This window comes from Alosa alosa, chromosome 7, assembly GCF_017589495.1.
Source record: "Alosa alosa isolate M-15738 ecotype Scorff River chromosome 7, AALO_Geno_1.1, whole genome shotgun sequence".
NCBI classification, from domain to species: domain Eukaryota; kingdom Metazoa; phylum Chordata; class Actinopteri; order Clupeiformes; family Clupeidae; genus Alosa; species Alosa alosa.
The window spans coordinates 18,908,959-18,925,915 of NC_063195.1; the positions used below are offsets into that span (position 1 = coordinate 18,908,959).

The 16,957-nt window shown below is 40.8% G+C and overlaps 1 long non-coding RNA gene across 1 annotated transcript in view; it reads right to left on the reverse strand.

Annotated features, from left to right (window-relative positions):
* LOC125297940 overlaps window positions 1–16,957 on the reverse strand; it is a 31,356-nt gene that overhangs the window by 651 nt on the left and 13,748 nt on the right. The window lies entirely within an intron of this gene.

Sequence of the window (16,957 nt, forward strand, 5' to 3'; positions counted from 1 at the left end):
GCGCTCTGGCTACAGCCTGCAGGACGGAGACATCACATCCATGCGCGACTTCACGTTACACGTCATTACGTAGCAACATTGAGGTCTGCTAGGATCAACTACACAGCATTTGGAGTGGCCACCGATAAAAGTAAGTAACATTTTTGGCTCTGTATGTAACTGATAAAGTTTTCAATAACTGAATGAAACTGAATGAAAAGTTGTCATAATGTTAACGTAACGTAACGTTCTGTAATTTTCCTCTGGGGATGAATAAAGTATGAAGGAGAAATTTTGGAACATGCTGTTGCTAGTGACCTGCTCCCGGTATCGTGAATAAACCTGCAGTGGTTCCTCACACCTGAGTGTTGCCTGGATATTTTTGACCACAAGTATCTATCTATCTAACCGCTGTTCATATACATGGATTTCTATGCAACGTCACGAAAACATGCGTGCGCAACCAAGAGGCAGAAAGCACCATAGAAAGCATAATGCAAAAGAGCAAAAGAATATTGTAGCTTACAGCAGCCGACTATTTAGGTTAAGTTTATAGTTGTGGACGGCCACCAAGCGTCTTCTGCCCCACGGCTGCGCGCGCATCTAGTTTTGTTGGTAAACCCGTGTATAGCTTAGCCTACAATGCGCATTTCTTCAGATAACTGTCATTACGTAACATGCTCTAAATAGGCAGTGGTTTATCTAACCTAGTCACGTAGCCTACTTATTATCTGTTTTATTTTCAGAACCACACACACAGCTGAATTGGGGCTGAGCCGAGGACTTTTGGAGCTGAATACGATGCAATAAAATAAAGAAATGTTAAAAACAGACCACGTAGCATTTGTTTAGGGTTGCCTAACAACAGAAGTGACTACTTAAATTGTAAAGCAAAACGATCTACATTGCAGAAGAATTAAGGATGCTGCTTCTTCATGACTTGTTTAAATGTAATTGTAATTTATTTGACGCATGTTCGCGTTTAATAGTGTCACGCATCTGTCCCCGATGTCACAGCAGCTCCTTGTGGAAACAGTAAAGAGTGCACATATCCGATGAGATTTCTGACGAGGAGCAGAAGATCTCTGGCCTTATCAGAGCCTTGCTGTTTATGAATAAAAGTTTAAAAAGCTTAGCTACAGTTGGCTACAAAGAGCATTCATAGCCTAGAGAAAACACATTTTTCTTTATCTGCAATGTTCCAGGAAGATAGGCTTACATAGGCTATTTTTAGGCTGTCCCTGTTTGATCACAGGTCCAAGAAAACACCTTAGAGTGGATATAACGTCAATGCATTCTAGTTATATTTCATGTAGGCTACTTTATTTCATGTTGAGTCTTGCTTCCCAGCATGCATTGTGATTCATTTAAGCATTTTAGGCTATTATTAGTTTTTTTTTATTTTGAAACAATATGAACCATTTACAGTTACAGTTAACCATTTAGCTTAGGCTAGCCTAGGCCTACTCTGATGATGTTTTGAACGATATGCTACAGGATATGCCCATTAAACAGTCGTATTAGTTTATTAAGAAAAAGACACCGTAGTTGTGAAAGTAGCACATCCTAGCCCGCTATAAAGGTCCATGTCTACTCAATACTCAATACTGTATGTAAAGCATGAGGAGGATGTCATTTCATACATGACATAAGGTAACATAAGGTAAGTGAAATTGATTGTGTAAGTGTCAGGGAAATCATTAATGCGAGTACATATTCCGACAACCTCTCGCCTAACAGCGATAAAGCCTACAGGATGTCATACCGTTAATCACATTACATGTTTTGTTTTTTTTACCAATCGCGGAAATATAAACGTTGCACGCATAACGTTGCTGTGACCATTACAGGATGTCTCCTCAAAGTCTCGGGGGACGTCTTTTAGACCACTCGAACACAGGTCCGTGGGACGTCAAGGGAACCCTACACAATGTCGAGAAGGTGACGTTTGCCAGGGGGGTCGCCAGGACTTTATTTTGTTTACTGGGCCCCCATCAATGTCCAAAACTCGCCAAAATGGTCCCAATCGTTTGTGCTATGTTTGTGCTGATTTGTGCCGTTAAAAATAACATTTGTGTGGCTATGTTTTTTTAAGTTATCACGCTTTGTTACAGGTAGGGCTGGGCGATATATCGATATAAAAGATATATCGATATATTTTAAAATGCGATATGGAATTAGACCATATCGCATATATCGATATAGTTCAAATTAGCGCCATGTCCCATGCTCCAGGCAAGCCGCCGCTGCTCTCTGCACTGCTCCCGCGCCCCTCCTCTTTCATGCATAGAGGGGGGAGGGGCAGGAAGAGACAATCAGCGCACTCATCAACAAACATGGAGAAACCAACAACGTCTGAGCATGCAGAGGAAAGACTCTTGGTTAGTAAAAGAAAAGGTAGTGGCTCGATAATTTGGAGATGGTTTGGATACAAATTCTCAGATGAGCAACAAAGCCATGCTATATGTAGGGAGTGCCATTAGCACGTTGCAGCCAGTGGTGGAAGCACTACGAATCTTTTTCACCACTTGAAAACGTGGCACAAAGTGCAATATGAAGAGTGTGTGAAACTGCGCGCTGCAGAAGCCACAGGCCCAAGCCGTCCACAACCCGACAAAGCTTCAGCCCCAAAACAAAGCTCATTGCAAGCTTCATTTTCCCGCAGTGTGCCGTATGAGAAGAAAAGCGAAAAGTGGTGTGCAATAACAAAAGCGGTGTCCTTTAACATTGCCAAAGACATGGTCCCTGTTGCAACAGTGGAACAGGTCGGGTTCAAAAAGCTAATGAAAACAATGGACCCGAGATATGAGCTTCCCAGTCGCAACTATTTTGCACGAGAAGCACTGCCGCAAATGTACAGTGAAGTCAGACAGAGCCTTGAAAACCGGCTCGCTAACGTCACCCATTTTGCGTTGACCAGCGATATGTGGTCAAGCAGGACGTGTGAGCCTTACATGAGCGTGACAGTTCACTTCATACAAGACTGGGAGATGAAAACAGCTTGTCTCCAAACAAGTTATTTTCCCCAGGACCACACCGGTGAACATATAGCTGAGGCCCTGCAGGACGCAATTGCAAGCTGGAAACTTCAAGAAAAGCATCTGGTCGCTATAACAACCGACAACGGGAGCAACATCGTCAAAGCGGTTGAGCTGAATGAGTGCTGAGGATGCAGTGCTTCGGTCACAGGCTACACTTGGCTATTGGTGAGTGTGATCTGAGTATTCAGATATTTTGTGTCTGCAACTTTGTGTTTTATGCTGCTGTCTTGGCAAGGTCTCAGTTGAAATATTGATTGTTAAATAGAGGTTAAATAAATTAATAATAACTTAAAGTGCTAAAAGTAAAATAACTTAGGCCTACAGGTAGATTTCAGAAACATATTTATTAGATTATTGGATTAGTGATGCATTGATGTGTTTACCACTTTAATGTTAGGCTACAGCTGGTAAAGGTGAGGTAATTATGACTTTAAAATGCTGGTTAGCCTGTTGAGATCATCAAGGTAACATATATTTAGCTATTAGGCCTATGATAGTTTTTTTCCTGTGGATTGAAAGAGCAAACTGCAAAGTATGAAACTAATGTTGACATGTAGGCCTATACATTGTGGAGTTTTTAGTGGAGCAGAAATATGAAGTAGCATTTAGAATAAAATAGAATAAATACTAAGAACAACAACAAGAACAAAACATGAGTAAATGCACATACAGTATAGTCATCATTTATAAATTATACAAAAATAATAATACATAAAAATCAGGATTAAAATTCAGAAAATAACTTAATATAGGCTAATCTTTGATATTTATTATTAGGACTGGTGTTGATTAAAAAATAAACTATGAAATGAGAAAATAATATTAATGAAGAATATTTCTAAGCTTGATTTTGGAAAGCACTTTTTTGTTTGAGTCAAATAAGCCCATTTGATTAATAGTTTTTTTATGATTTTGACAGGACATGGCATGAATGACAAACGCGTCACCCGGGCCATTTCTCTGTGCAAGAGAATTGTAAGCTGTTTTTCGTACAGCTGGAAGAAAAGGAGACCAACTCAAAACCGAGTCTGCCACACGCTGGGGATCAAGGCAGCAGATGATCGAGAGAGTCCTGGAGCAGGAAGGAGCACTGGCCAAAGTCCTGTCTGGTGACAAAAAGACCAGGCACCTTCTCCTTACCTGGCAGGACTTGGAGGTCCTAGAAGCAGTCCAAAAGGTCCTGAAACCTCTCCAGGACTTTACCGATGCTTTGTCAGGCGAGGAATACGTCACTCTATCGTATGTGAAACCTGTGCTGCACCTTTTTAACGAAAATCTCCTGGCATGTGAAGAGGGTGACAGCGAGCTTTGCAAATCGATCAAGACCAGCATTGTTGAGTACCTCAACAGCAAGTATTCTGACCCAGCCACTACTGACCTATTGGAGATGGCTTCATTTGTGGATCCACGGTTCAGGGCCACCTACATCCCAAGTGAAAAAGTTGATGCATTGAAGCAAAAAGCTGTCTTGGAGGTGGAGACACTACTGGCTGATCAGAGCAGCTGTCAGCCGCCTGACCTATGTGTGCCCACTGTGCCTGAGCCTGCAGATGGAGAAGCAGCAGTAACTCCAAAAGCTAAGAAGACACTGGCAAGCTTCTTCAAGCAGCGCACAGCCACCACCACTGCACCATCCAAGAGGGGGGCTGTTGAAAACGAACTGTCAAGTTACTTGCAGTCAGCAAGTGTGGAGAGTGACACTGATCCACTCAAGTGGTGGAAGGAACATGAAGTTGTCTTTCCAGCTCTGAGCCACTTGGCAAAAAAGTATCTCTTGGTACCAGCTACCAGTTCACCCTCCGAAAGGGTTTTCAGCTGCAGTGGCAATATCATGACCTCCCACAGAGCATCTCTGAAGCCTGATGCCGTTGACAGGCTGGTGTTTCTTGCACAAAATCTTTAAATGAAGGAGGACACGCTTGTCTGTCTTCTAATATCTACCTCAAGACACCACTACTACTGTTTATCAAAGTAAAAAAAGAGGGGGAAAATATTTATTTAGTTGATAGTCTGTTTCTTGTGCAACTGGTTGAGACTGTTCAGATACAGAAATTAAGTTAACAAAGAGGAAAAGGTAATCTCAAGCTGATGTTTGAAAATGTTTTTCTTAAACTGAGCACTTTATTTTGTTATCTCTTTATCTATAAATATGCCCTTGCTAGGGTTTGTCATATTTTGTTCTTTTGTTAGAGAAGAAAATCTGTAATTTGATTTTAAAAAGCCATTTATAGTTGTCAGATTAAAAAATATTGTACTTTTCTCATATAAATATAAGCTTATGTATTTCAGGAAAAGATTGGCCTATTTTATAGTCCATTTTTATTTAAAATATTTTTTTATTTAAATGTGCACTTTACAGAGCTTTGATTTCAAAAAGGCACTCCTTTTGTTATACAGTGTTTATGTTGACATTTTATTGTTATTTGAGTAGTGAGCTTTCAATAAAACTACTCATATTTGACTGAAGATTTCATTTCACAGTTCTAACTTTACGGTAAAAATATCGGGATATATATCGTATATCGATATTCAACCTAAATATATCGGGATATGACCTTTGGTCCATATCGCCCAGCCCTAAGGCTACTGCAGACTGGTGATTGTGTGTAAGAACTCACCCTAAACGTCAGCAGAATAGCACCAATAGATGGCACTCGTGTTACATGAAAAGCCTGTCTCATAGAGAAATTACTAGCTAAATTAAAAAGTTCAATTTTAATGTCAAGTGGAATTATTTACTCCGCTACACGTACATAATCCCAAAGCTTTGCCAAAATGGCATGCCAGTTTTGGCCCAAATTTGGGCCAAAATGATTTTGCTATCTGGGGTTGGACTTTGCAAAATGGTGAATAGTGAACACCTCTTCATCACTTGACACCTCCTCTGAAGATTCCCTTATGTGAATCTGCTGAGGAGGAGGAGGAGGAGGAGGAAGAAGAGGCAATGGAACAAATGCCTAAAAAAGCAAAGAAATTTGGGTGACAGTGCTTAAATTGAGGGACATTTGGCCATATTTACTGAAGTGAGCAGGCCAACCAGCTTAACCAATGAGCAGTCCCTTATAGAACTCAACAGTCACCACCTACCTCCCTAAAGGGTCAGGTACTGGATGTAAGTTCCCCATTCATTTCTCCATTTGATGTCTGGAAAAATCGGTATAAAGTGTTTTAGGCCTGGCCTTAGGCTGACCAGCTATGGTGTGAATCGTGATCGTGCAACATTTAATTTTGTGCAAAACAAAAACTAATGGAAAAACAACAAAAATACATTATATTATACATATGTATACAATATGTATACATTTAATTTCCAATCAAATGAACTTCTAATCCCATGATCAGCTATTGCGAATAATGCATTTTCCAATGTTTGCCAAGCTAATGATAGTTTTAAACACTTAATTTTGACTGTAAGACAAGATGACTTACTCCACAGTTTACATTAAGCCATTTCCACTTCAAGGTAAGCAAAACAGTTTTCACTGGATGGCCACACATAGACCTGTGAAGTTTTATATGAACATATATAATCGCTTGATCATGCCATAGCTGATTTTAACCTTAAGACTGTATAAAATAGGTTTTAAGTCTACATTGGATGGTTACAATTTTATGACTTATAATCCAGTTCTCAAAGGAGAATGTGAATTAGATTGTTACTTCCGGAACCTCAGTGGGCTGTGACTGTTAAGGTCTTGATGGCTCCCTGCAAAGTTCCCTTGTTATACACATAGCATAACACTGTTTGAGTATGTACAGCCTTTATTTCGCTGCCATTTTGGTAAATCAAAAAGAAAAGCCAGATGAATGTACACAAACACTGACAAATTGCCAAGTTATCTCATTTAATAACCTTGTGTGTACTTCTGCGAAAAAGTTTAAGCACCCGTCAACAGCAAAAGCCCGTAAATTCAGAACATCCGATGAGATGTCATCTCCATACTATATAGTAGAATTTGATAAAAAATAATATGAAAATATAAATTTTAAAAATAGTATTTATGACATAAATGATCAAGGAAAGCAAGATTTTATCAGTTGTATGTATCAAATGAGAAATGGAAAAGTTCACCATTTTGATTTTTTTTATACCTTAATAGGGCAACGTATCCCAGGAGATAGCCTACAACTCAGAAAATCCAAAATATCCAAAATATTTCAAAAATTAATGTGGAAATTAGGGATCGACCGATATATCGGCCGGCCGATATATCGGGTCGATATTTACGTTTTTTTACGTGTATCGGCATCGTCCGATAAACGGCTGCATTCGCCGATAGTTTTTCCCCCGCATTATTTACATACAGGCGTCCAAAGACAGCTCTGTGTTGCTGGAGAAGCTGCAATTCACGTGCAGACTGTCCCTCCCCCACAAGCAGAGTGCTGAAAGCCTGCTCTTCAAGACAACAGTAAAATTTAAACTTTCAAAGCATCTTTTAACTGTTTGACTGAAAATAGCTGAAATATTGCCATAGACTTTGAAGGTGGAAGCAAGTTTGTGGGTCCAAATGGAAAACGCGAATGATAGATAGGTACTTTATTTAATGCTTAATGCCTCGTTTATAGAACTGCTTGCCATTGTATTTAGGGAGCTGCAAATAGCTAAGTTGTAGGCTAGGCTAGCGGTAGCTGTTACAAACACTGGTCATTAAGTAATGCCAACGTTGTTCCGTGGTATTTGTGGGAGTGTTATTCAGCGACCACCTGGCTGAGTGTTGGACGCGTGTGGTGTGTGTGTGTGTCTCCTTCCCTGAATGCCTCTTCTATAAAACTGCTTGCCATTGTATTTAGGGAGCTGTAAATAGCTAAGTTGTAGGCTATCCGTATGCTTGCGGTAGCTGTTACGAACACTGGTCAATCATATGATTAAGTAATGCCGACGTTGTTCCGTGATATTTGTGGGAGTTTTATTCAGCGACCACCTGGCTGAGTTGTGGTGTGTGCGTCTCCCTCCCCTTCTCCCTTCGAGCTGGGCGGAGTTGCCATCGCAGTGATATAAGAGCATTAATAATGAGAGACGTGTTATATGTAGTTGACTATTAATTCGTGTTAACGTTTACCATGTACCAGACATACCGTGTATGCCTTACTTGTTTAGAGCCGTTTGCTAATGTTATCATTATCAATCCAGTTCAATAGTGGTTCGTCAGCTACCAAACAGAAGTTTGTGTGTGCATCTGAGACACACGCATCACAGCGATATGAGAGTGCTGCGCTACCTGAAGAACAGATTTTAAAACTTTGAGAGATATGTTTTATACCTTTTGACGTTGATGCCGTTTAGAACAGAAACATCTGACACCACGTTATTTTCTTCTGCTGATTTATGTTCTGTGATTGACAAATCTTGCAGCTTTTTTTAGAAAAATATAGGCATAGAAAAATTGAAACCATGCAGTCTTAAATTACAAATCAAGCACTTTATTTCAATAGCTACTTTTCAGGCTTATTGTTTTCTTAAATTATTTAAATGTGTTGACAAAGGACATTTTGTGATGACCTGAATTATGTCTTATAGTCAGCAAGCAATGCATCATCAAGGCTGTAAGATGTTGATGAAAGCATTTTGCACAGTTAACCATATCCAGTGCACCCATCCATAAGTTCAATAAATGTTCCTTTTTTAAATTTAGACTTATAACATTTGTTATCATCATTTGTGTAATTATGTGTCATTTGTATGATGTAAACTGAGGGAGCAAAATAAAAGCAGTATCGGCTCCAAATATCGGCTCAAGAAAATCGGCAGCCTGTATCGGTCATCGGCTAAGGCTGATGGAAAAAAATCGGTATCGGTATCGGCACTAAAAAATCTATATCGGTCGATCCCTAGTGGAAATGTTTTCTTTAGGTGCAAATGAGACAGAATGTAACATAAAATGATTTTTTACTACTATTTTCTCACTCCTGCCTGTTTAAGGGTTAAGAAAGGTTCCGGCGCCGTCAAGTGTGGCAGCCTACTCAGCAGCTCTGTGTCTTAGTGTTTGTTTCTACGTCTTTTGTTTACTTTTTACTTCGCAACTTTTTGGATTACACACTTTGAGGAGTGTTTTTATTCTATCCTATGGATACGGACATATTACAACGCTCCAGCGACTGCAAGCTTGTGTACACAAGGAACCAGCTGATCACACTACGACGGAATGCTGGCTGTGTTCGCGACAACATTCCAGAGGAACTGTGGTGCTTTCGGGGGTTGCAGAGCGGAGTAAAAGTGAAGACGAAGGCCGGAGAAGAAGTGGAGATACAAGCCCTCAGTTCCATCGATTGTGATGGGAAACGTGAACTCACTGGCTAATAAGACTGACGAACTGGATGCCCTGGTAAGAAACCAGAAGTTGTACAGGGAATGTAGTTTGTTATGCTTTACGGAGACGTGGCTAACAAGCCATATCCCCTTCTAACGTTGAGCTGCCTGGCTTTAGTGTAGCTCGTTTGGACAGAGACTGTAAACTTTCTGGCAAAAAGAAGGGAGGCGGACTGGTGCTGTACATTAACAATAGATGGTGCAATCCCGGACATGTAACAGTAAAGGAGACTGTATGCTGTAAAGATGTGGAGTTATTAGCGGTTAGTCTCCGTCCGTACTACATGCCGGAGTTCTCGCACGCAATTGCTGTCTGTGTTTACGTTCCACCTCGAGCTATCCCGGATACAGCGTGTGACGTCATCCACTCCAATCCACTTCAATCATATAACACTGGATTCCACTCACAAATTTTTACCAGTATGTTGACTGCCCTACAAGGAAAAACAGGACAATAGACCTCATGTATGCAAACGTGAGGGATGCATACAGTGCAAACCCCCTCCCCCCACTGGGAAAGTCAGACCACAACCTCATTCATCTCCAGCCAATGTACAAGCCCAAAGTACAGAGGCTACCAGTTGCCACACGCACCTTCAGGAAGTGGACACCCGAAGTGGATGAGGCTCTGAGAGACTGCTTCGAGTGTACTGACTGGAGTGTGTTACAGAATGGAGAGGACTTAGAGGAGGTCACACAGTGCACAACTGACTACCTGAACTTCTGCATGGACATTGTTGTTCCCACCAGAACTGTACACTGCTTTCCCAACAACAAGCCTTGGATAACCAGCAATGTCAAGACCCTTCTTAACAGGAAAAAGATGGCGTTCAGAGAGGGGGACATGGCAGAGCTGAGGCGCGTGCAAGGGGAACTCAAATTCAAGCTGAAGGAAGCTAAGGAGGATTACAGAAAAAAGGTGGAACAGAAGCTGCAGGAAAACAACTTGAAGGAGACATGGGACTGCATGAAGGTTATTACTGGCCTGAAGAAGAACAGCAGCTCTGTGGAGGGGGATCTGGACAGGGCGAACCAGTTGAACCACTTCTACAACAGGTTTGACTGCCCTGCTCCAGCTCCAATGGCGGTGGTCTGTCCACCATCCCCCAGCCCCCACCCCCACACCCCCTCAATACCAGCGCAACACTCACCTCCATCATCACAGGCTATCGTACCCCCACCATCACTGGATTTTGCACCCCTCCCCCACATGGCGATCACGAACAATGAGGTGACAACGACCTCAGTCAACAGCCATCAGACACACAGATCCCAGATGCACCCCCTTCCCTCCCCTTACACCCCTCATCATTACAACAGATCAAGTGACAGTCCAACTAAAGAGATTGCGCAGCAATAAAGCAGCGGGGCCTGACAGACTGTGTCCAAGGCTACTCAAGGCCTGTGCTGCTGAACTGGGGGAGCCACTGAAGCACAATTTGAGCCTACGCTAGGGGTGGGCGATATGGACAAAAAATAATATCTCCATATTTTTTGTGATTTTGACGATAACGATAATTAGTCGATATCCTTTAAAAAATTGTTTTTGTTAAAGTCTGAGTTACTTTACAGCTCATTATTTATGAATAGCATCATTACAATAATAACCAATAACCTAACCTATGACTTTTTAACCAAATCAACCAATGCATTGTCACGTGCCACGATACACTTTTGACACTTAAAATGTCCCACGGCACACTAACATCCTGTGTGAAGAAAAAATAAACATACCATAGCCTAAAATTTAAAATAATACACAGATATGGCCTTATTATGGCTTCTATGCAAGACCTGCTCAATAAAACAAGCGCCCTCTGTTTCATTTGTAGGTGACTATATCTAATTTAATTGTTGTTATGAACTGGATATGTGATGATTCTGTGAATACTGGATATGGGGCCCCCGTTGTACAATGCCTGCATACCACAAATAGTGCAATCATACAATCAATGAGAGCATGTGGTTATAAATTCTTTGATGCAACAGTTGCTTTTCTGGACCAGTGAGTGACATTTGGGTAATTTTCTGTGACACACCTGATGATCTCTCACGGCACACTAGTGTGCCCCGGCACAGTGGTTGAAAAACACTGGTCTAGCCAGCTACATTAGAGAAGATGAATAGGCCTAACAGTTTCCCAAGAGAACGTTTGAAGCTGAAGTTCCTTTCAAACCTTTACATAGGATTCACTGTAAAACTAAGCAGACCAACAGAGTACATCTCAGTTATTTCCTTCGATGTTTTGTTTAAGAGCAATCATATAGGCTAGCATTCCAAGTTACAGAATAGAAACTAATGCGTTAGCTTATGGCTAATGTATATGAGAAATCCCATAGAGATGCTAACGGTTAGCATAATCGGTAAACGTAGATATTTAGAGCGAACTTCAGTCCATTTACAAAAGAGTTACATGAGAATAGTTCTTTGTTTACAACTGACTATTAAAATACTCAAAGGCTAATGTTTTCTCTCCATATAATACTGTGTAGGAAAAAACGTGACTGTCTCATCAATGCTACTTGAACAGAAGTAGCCGCATAAAATCCCAAGTAGGCTACTCTCGCTGCACAAAATAAACATTAGGTGTGCGCAGAGCTCTGGTGTGCGTGTGACGACAATGTTGTGACCCACTAGTGATCATGTGACACTTGCTCTGCTGCAGCCAGGGGCTTCTCCCGCATACACCTCCTGTACTGGGAATGTATGAGTCTTCAATGCGTGATTTCCAGTGTTTTTCCCCGTAATTTAAATACTCGATAATGTCATTTTGCACATCGTTAAAACAACAATCACGATATTATCGCAGACGATATATATCGCCCACCCCTAGCCTACGCCTTGGACAAGTTCCAACACTGTGGAAGACATCATGTCTTACCCCTGTCCCTAAGATGCCACACCCTAGTGAGCTTAATGACTACAGACCTGTCACTCTTACATCACATGTGATGAAGACAATGGAGCGGCTGGTCTTAGGCATGCTCAGACCCCAGGTACGCCATGCACTAGACCCGTTACAGTTTGCTTACCAGGAGAAAGTGGGCGTGGACGATGCCATCACTTATCTTCTACCCAGGACACATTCCCACCTGGACAAGGGGAAAAGTGCTGTGAGAATCATGTTCTTTGATTTCTCAAGTGCTTTTAACACCATCCAGCCCCTCAGATTGGGAGACAAACTCTTGCAGATGGGTGTGGACGCTCACCTGGTAACCTTCACTTTGGTCAAGAAGTGTCTGCTAAATGTAATGTAATGTAATGTAAAGGAGGCTGCGGTCCTTCAATGTGTGCAGTAAGCTCCTCAGGATGTTCTACCAGTCTGTTGTTGCCAGCGTCCTCTTCTATGCAGTAGTATGTTGGGGAGGAAGCACAAGGAAGAAGGATGTGGGGCGAATTGACAGGCTGGTAAGGAAAGCTGGCTCTGTAGTGGGAGCTGAACTGGAGTGCATCACTTCAATATCTGACAAAAGGACCCTGAACAAACTGGTCAACATCTTGGACAATGAGTGTCACCCACTCCACAGCACTATTGTTAAGCAGAAGAGCCTGATCAGCTGGAGACTTCGCCCACTGCCTTGCACAACTGACAGACTGAGAAAGTCATTTGTCCCCAGGGCCATTGAACTGTTCAATGCCTCACTTAAGGGAAGAGGAGAGATAGACTTCTCTGCATAGTCTGTCTGCCTCTTCACCCCCTCCATGTTTGGATACTGTCTGTCCACTAGCCACTTTTACCACTGTCTTTATGCCTCACTGTTTGCGTGCTATATTAGCACATTAGCACATATGCATAACCCCTCCATGCCACAGCCGAACTGTGGCCACACCTATACATTTTCTTTAAATAGTTAAATATATAGATATATAGACTTTACTTTACTTTATTTCTGCATTGTTGCACTGTTGGACTTACTCATTTGCACTATCACCATGACCACTATCACCATTGCACTACCACCATGACACTCATTCACACAGAGCACCTTAGAGCACCTTACCATACCTTACTATGCACAGAGAATCACAGGCTCAGTCCCTGCCTCAGTCATTGCAAGCGCCTCTGATCACCACTATGTGGATACTGTTTTTAGAATTGATTTAGATGTTAGTTAGTATAATTTGTATTTTAGTATATTTAGCATATTCTTTATCTTCTACTGTCCTTATTGCTTAGTTGTGTTTTTATATTATATACTTTAATTACTCTTTCTGCTGTTAAAGAATGTGTTTGTGTTGTCTGTATGCTGCTGAGACCTTGAATTTCCCCTGGGGATCAATAAAGTATCTATCTATCTATCTATCTATCTAAAGTGACAGTCTCTTGCCATATGCTTACCCCCACACCTATAACATGTTAACAAAGTTGTTTTTTCTTGGCCCTTAGTTGTTGCCTTCACCTTGTATACTGCCCCTTGCGATGCAGTTTTACTCACACATTAGCCTACATAAATGTGGATCTTTCATCAAAGGCCTACTATCCATGACTGCTATTTTGATTTAGGTTATGTAGGAAATCATCTTTCATTTGATTTAGTAGAGAAAACGAACAACCTTCAGTAGGCACACAAAAAACGTCCGAAACGCCACTCTTCTTCATTGTGGCTGAATAGTTAGCCAGAGAATGTTATGAAGAATGTTGACTTAGAATGTGTATTTAGAATCTATTCTAATGGAGAATGGTTACTTGAAATGGCGTTTAGCCATTTAGAATGTTTGCATAGAATGCAGATTTAATGGTAACAGAGAATGCCTATGAAGAATGTGCATTTGGAATGTAATGGTTAAGTGCTTATGATGAGCTAGGCCTATAGAAATTTGGTGATCACTGATCGTTGTTTAGGTACATTAAACCCCGTTAAGCTTTTTCTTTTCAATAGGCCTCAATGAAGCAGCAACTCTTAATGTCAGATGACGTCCATAATAATTGGACTTTGGGTTTGATATTTTGACAGTTTTATGTGCTTATTAGGAGCAAAATGAGAGAGAAATTCGGAGATCATTGATCGTTGTATTGGTACATTAAACCACGTTAAGCCTTTTCTTATAGCCAGCCCAGGCCTATGAAATACTTAATGTCAGATAACGTCCATAATAATTGGACTTTGGTTTCGATTTTTTGATAGTTTCATGTGCTTATGAGGAGCAATATATGAGAGAAATTTGGTGATCGCTGAATGTTGTTTAGGTATATTGATCCACGTTAAGCTTTTTCCTTTCAACAGGCCTCATGAAGCAGAAACGCTTAATGTCAGATGACGTCCATAATAGTTGGACTTTGGGTTCGATTTTTTGACAGTTTTAAGTGGTTATGATAAGCAATATATGAGATAAATTTGGTGATCACTGAGCGTTGTTTAGGTACATTGAATCGCGTTAAGCTTTTTCCTTTCAATAGGCCTCAATGAAGCAGAAACGCTTAATGTTAGATAACGTCCATAATAATTGGACTTTGGGTTTGACACTTTGACAGTTTTATGTGCTTATTAGGAGCAATATGAAAGAGAAATTTGGTGATCATTGATCGTTGATTAGGTACATTAAACCACGTTAAGCCTTTTTCCCGCCATATGCGCCAATGAACAAGAAAACGTTAATGTGAGATATCTTCTATAATCGTTGGATTTCGGTTTATTTTTTTTTGACAGGCTCATTTTTTTATGACAAGATATGGCCATGCAAAATTTGGTGATGATTCATCGTTGTTTTCCTACCTTAAGCCACCTTAAGCTTTTTCACGTTAAGCGTTTTAGAATGTCCCCTCCCAAGTTTGGGCGTTATTGTCAAAAGCCGTGAGTGTTGCTACCATCATCATAGCCATCTCCAAGTTTCGGTTAGCGTTAGCTTCTTCGTTGTCTGACATTAGCCGAGTCTCCGCGATTTTCACTCAGGTTGTTTGACTGTTGTTTTCAACTTCTTCTGAGCTCACCGTTTTCCTCGTCGCCAAATGTAATATCCTCTTTGCTATACAAGAATGGACGGGCAGCTGAATAACCTTTAGGTTGGCTTTTACTGAACATTAGTAATTGCAGTACAACGAGCATAACCGTCACTGGCCTACTACCACGCTATACTACCCAGTGCTACCTATTACATGGTACTTACAACCCTATGCCGCCACCTAGTGACAGAACCGAGATAAACATTCCCAACTACTACAGTGACTGTGAGGTTGGATGGGGATCATCAGTGAACAATCCATTTGCCCAGACCTCCAGTAGAGGACTGAATCCTTTTTTAATGTGATTTAAGGTAATGCAAATGTTTGAAAGCTCCTGGGCGTCTGCAGCAATTATCTTTTACCCTGTATTTCTTGTCTGAACCAACACTATGGAATAATTTATATTAATGCCCCTTGGTGTCAATATTCATCCTTTTAGCTCTATGACAGTTAGTCAAAAACTGACTATAAGGGTCTTGGTCATACCCGAAAAAACAATGGTACATATAGTGCCATATCAAATGTTTCATTGGCAATGTCAGAGACTGCATTCTCCATATTAAAAGTCTCCATAAGTCAGTGTAGCATCAGAATTAGTTTGAAGACATTATTTTAAGGTGAAGGAACTGCATTGTGTTGCTTTAAGGTCATGAAATAAATAAATATGACTTGAGTAAAACTTGAGTCGAGTGAGAAAAGGCTCACTGGTTTAAGTGTTTACTTCAGGTGGTTAATTAATGCAGGTGTTTTCTTAATATCATGTAAATACAAAATGACTTTGGAGCATCTCCCAGTCCAAATGAAATGACAGTAAGCCCATCTACACCCCTTCCTTTTTTAATTAAAAATAGCTCATGTAGCATTGAAGAAAGTTGATCACTCATTAGTGGAATTCACATTGTGTTTCCCTGCCTTCCTACTATGTAAAGCGACCTTGGGTTTGAGAAAGGCGCTATATAAAATAAACGTATTATTATTATTATTATTATTATTATTATTATTATTATTATAGTAGGCTATCACACACTCAGTCCAGTTATTTTAATCCGTTTATGTCCACAAGATGGTGCCAGTAGTATGTAAACACGCCACACTTCCTCCAGAGATGTACACCTGGACAACTCAAGCACGCACAGGATGAACTGGATGGTTACGTACTGTAACTGTTGCTCATGTCCATCCTCGTAAAAAGCCAGCCTAAATTATTTGATTGGACGGAACACGTCTGGTTCGGGCATAGACTTGTCTAAGGACCGACTCCAGGCTGAATTACTTGACCTCAAATTTTGTAGATGAGGTAAATTCAGGCTGGCTTCCAGACTGGCTAATATATAAGGGAAACAATAGTACAAGTGAGACCACAATTTTCCGTAAATTCTTTAATCCCTGGAAACACACGTTTGATGGCTGACAATACCCATCCAAAACAGGAATTGAAGCGCTGTCACAGATTTCCAGTGTAAATCCATTGATATTAGGAGCGTTTCCAACATAGAGGTTATGTCTTATCTCCTCAGCCTATCAAAGGACCATACATACAGAGAGAAAATTCTTAAAGGAGAATTCCGGTGTGATATTGACCTAAAGTGTATTGAAACATGATATCGAGTGTGAACGTATGTCTCATAGCCCATCTCGACTTGTCCCCTGCACTCCAAAATCTGGCGCTAGTTAGCCGATGCTACCAAC